We start from the raw sequence: 4486 nt of genomic DNA on the forward strand, positions 1-4486 counted from the left end.
GTGTCAATCTTAATAACAGGGTCTTCATGGCAAGATCCACAATCAAACTTTTCTGTTACATCTCGATTTGATACCATGAGGCATATTTCAAAGCACTTAGCCTTCCAAAGTTCCATAGGTTTCTATGGAACTTTGGAAGGCTAAGTGCTTTGAAAATATGCCTATGTGCACCAGTAAAAATGTAGTATACATCATTATATGTCATTGCAATTTGGTTTATGTGGGTCATAGTCAACCTGTGAAAATTAGACTGACCGAGCATAAATCTAGGATTACTACATAGAACATGCAAGCGCCGAGTTCTATTTCATACTAGACACGCGGGGAGTGAACGCTTTGGGGAGTGAACGCTGTGAGTAGTGGTGAGAATGGCAGGCCAAGCATTTCAGAAATTTATTCCGCTCTTTGACCGTATCTTGGTTGAACGGTTTGCAGCTGACACTATGACAAAGGGAGGTATCATGCTTCCAGAGAAGTCCCAGGGTAAAGTGTTACAAGCAACTGTGGTAGCAGTTGGCTCGGGTTCCAGAGGGAAGAGTGGAGAAACTTTGCCAATAAGTGTAAAAGTTGGTGAAAAAATATTATTGCCAGAGTATGGAGGTACCAAAGTTATTCTGGAAGACAAGGAATACTACTTATTTAGGGACGGTGATATTCTTGGAAAATATGTGGAGTGAATTGCTGATGCTGTCTTGGAACTATGAAGCTATTCATTCCAGAGGCACTCAAATCATTGTGTAAATTTGCTCCCATTATTTTGGTATAATAAAAATTTTCTATGAGTTTCAAAAATGTATAGTCTTCTGCTAGATAGCTAGTTACTGTGCAACACTATCCTATAAACTATTCAAAATAAATGAATAATGTGTAAAAAAAAAAAAAACCATGCAAGCGCCTCCGGTGCAACATTGGACATCTTTTCATTATACACCATGTGATATAAAGTGGAGGGTAATAGATCAAGTGATAGAAGGGTGGGAGGGTGGCTCTATGGAAAAACGTTTGAATTATAGAGAACAATGATGGATATTTAAGTTAAATACAATGGTTCCACAGGGTTTAAATTTAGAAGTTGAGTGGATGACATTAGTTTAGTCCAGGAGCGTGATTGGTTGAATGAAGTATGTCTGTGACATCATTTAGTGGTTAAATAGAAAAAAATGTGGTCGCCATCTTACTGTGATCTAAAACACTGACCAGTTAAGCTGGAATTGATTCCAATATATGTATTCAATGTAATATTTAATATAGAATAATATATAAGTAAGGTTTTACAACAACATTAATGCTTAATGTATTATTAATAGGGGATTCTGTCCCTGACCCAGCAGTGGAATATTAGCTCAGATGAGTATTAATTTACATAAGTAAACATAACAAAAGTGTTTAGTCAATGATTGGATGAGTGCTTAAGAAACTGAAAATTTATTTCAGAAAATTTTCCTATGCAAAGACAATGACAAAGCTGATGTTATGAAACCTCACTATTGCAGGTCTTTGGACATTGGTGAGTGACGCCGCTGAGGAAAGCAGGGTAGTTAACCCATTAGTGCCCAATGTTCCCATATGTGGGAAAAATATGGGAACATTGGGCACTAATGGGTTAATGAATGTTTTGGGATTATTATTATTTCACATATTTTCAAGTTTAGTATATCCCACACAAGATTCTCTGCCATTTTGTGGAGGTATTTTATAAAATTCACATGTACTCTAAGGTCTAACACCTATACCTGTTCCTTCAGTCTAGCCACAATTTCTGCCACTTTAGCCCTGGTATTTTATAAAGGACCATAGATGCTTACATCATGTCATTATAAAATAGGTTGCAAACAGGCACCTTCTCAACTTCCAAACCTAGGCGACCTGTTATAAAATTACCCTCTACATCTCTCATGCCATTTGCTCCTGGATTCATCATTTCTAATGGGTGGTATTTAATGATGATGCACATTGAGGCTCATTTTCAAAACAGAAAAATGTCCAAAAATTGGCACAGAGTGGTAGATGGACTTTTTGTTTTTTTGCCAAAACATCCAAATCGCTATTTTCGAAACCCATTTTTAAGACATTTTTCTATGCAGTTCATATGAAGTGCATCCAAATCACATGGGGGCATGTTGGGGGCAGGATTTAGGCGTTCCCAAAACTTGAACATTTTTCTGCCATAATAGAAAAAAGCAAAAATGTCCAGGGTTAAAAATTACTTGTTTCAAGCACAACTAAGTCACAAAAAGGTGCCCTACATGACCAAATGAAGGATTAAGGCATGACCCCCCTTACTCCCCCAGTGGTCATTGACCACCACCTCTCACCCCCAAAGATATGAAAGGAACAATATATACCAGCCTCTATGACAGCTTCAGATGTTATGGCCAGTCCTATTAGAGCAGCAAGCAGGTCCTTGGAATAGCCTAATAGTCGGTGCAGTGGACTGTAGAGAAAGGAACTCAAGCCCGTATTCCATTCTGTTATACTTGTGGAGGAAAGTGTGAGCCATCCAAAAACCACCAAAAACCTACTATACCCACATATAGGTGACACCTACAGCCATAAGGGCCATTTTAATGGTGTATAGTTGGGTATGGTAGATTTTTGGAGGGTTTACCATACAATATAAGGGCGTAACGGTGAGATGTGTACCTGGGATCTTTTATGTGAAGTCCACTTAGGTACACCCTAGGGTGACCCACTGCTTTGCTGGGATGCTGGTGTGGCCAGTCTACAAAGAATGTTGACCTCTCCATGCATTCCAATGGCTTGTTTTTGTGCGTTTTTGCCTTGGACATTTTTTTTTAAATGGTCAAAAAATAATAATTGCACCAAGCACGAAAACATCTAGCAAATGCCATTTTCTAAACAAAAAGATAGATGTTTCTCTGGTTCAAAAATTGCTATATTTGCCACTTGATTTTTGGATGTTTTCAGCAAAACATCCTAAATCAGATTTAGACATCATATCAAAAATGCCCCTCATTATAGTGAATCAGTTCCTAAATTTTCTAGTTACAGCCTTTGAAACCCAGATCTGCATTTACCAGGCTCATTTGTAGCTGCCCTAACATGAGGTGAGTGAATGAAAATGTTTAATTATTTTTAAGTGAGCTGCATGAGTGACAGTATCTAAGACTGAAACCTTGCCAATTGACGCTACAGTTTATAAAAGTTTCAAGCTTGTGCTTATTCAATCTTCTTTTATTATTTTAGAGCCATGTAAATGTTGTAGTTAATATTATTTGCCAGTCATAACACTAATGTGCTAAAATCAATTGTATTATGGTCTAAACCCTGAAAGTGGACATTGCAGGCACATGTACAGTATTAGTGAAAATCTTGTTAAAAACAAGTTCTATGAATATGTGATGGGTTTAAATATGCTAATTGAAGTACACAGCTATATTGATAATATTGAATTCTATGTAGTGTTTTTTTTGTTGTTGTTAGCAGTGGTAACATCTATATTTGAGGTAGAAATTATGTTAATACAACAAAGCTTAATTCTGGTTAGTAAACAACTCTGACTGACAGGCCTGCATTGATAATTATGAATCCCATTATAACTTTTTATTAACCAATTCTTACAACAATCACAGCAAATGTACAATGTTAATGACAACCAGCCCCATTTGTGAAAGAACATGCATGAGAGGGAAAAGATGTCTATGTGGGCATGTGGAGGATGGAGGCATTATTTTACTAAAGCAGTGGTGAACATATAGGCCAATCTAACATACATCTATCTACCCCATCCCCATACACAAATGGTGAAAATAACTCAGACCACTGACGTTGATGTGTACCTATTTTGAAATGGCAGACAGATACAGACATATAGTACCCACATATATTGGAGTGGTGGCACATTCAAGTGCATCTGGGCATAGCAGGTGACCTGGATGTGGAAAATAACTGGAGTGCCTATGGTCACATTCATACACAAGTGCTGGCATGTTCCACTGGATGCCTGTGTAGAATATGTATGTAGTGCTGTATCCATCACTTGCACATGCCTTCCTGCACTCACAGGTTGCCTTGCTGAGCCACGATGATATGTTTCAGGTTCCACATTACACAGTGGCCTCTAGGGAGCCTTCTTTAGACAGCAGTCAGTGGTTTATAAAATATCAGTCACCATGGATACATATAATCCAGATATTCAGCACAGATACTGGGCAGTGATGAATATCTCGAATCATCGCTGTAGTGGTGCTATCTTGTTAGTAGCAATATTCAAGCCGCTAACTGGATAGCCAAGTGGATAAAGTTAGGAGAGCCTTTTTGCTGTCCTAACTTTATCCAGATAGTTATGTGGCTAGAAGACTGAATTTCCTCACTAACTGGATAACCCTCAGCTCATCCAAGCTTCACCCCAGACCATCCCAGAGGCAGTTAGAGGAAATATTCTGCAGCACTATCCAGTTTCAATATTTCTTTGGCTGTCGCTTGGACGAGAAGCTGGAAATAAGAGAATACTTAAAAATATCAG

At 38.1% G+C, this 4486-nt stretch overlaps 1 pseudogene; it reads left to right on the plus strand.

Annotated features, from left to right (window-relative positions):
* Positions 1 to 337: 337 nt before the first annotated feature.
* On the plus strand, positions 338 to 747 carry LOC115462170 (annotated as a pseudogene).
* Positions 748 to 4486: the final 3739 nt, after the last annotated feature.

The sequence above is a fragment of the Microcaecilia unicolor genome, chromosome 2, assembly GCF_901765095.1.
Source record: "Microcaecilia unicolor chromosome 2, aMicUni1.1, whole genome shotgun sequence".
In the NCBI taxonomy this organism is placed as follows: domain Eukaryota; kingdom Metazoa; phylum Chordata; class Amphibia; order Gymnophiona; family Siphonopidae; genus Microcaecilia; species Microcaecilia unicolor.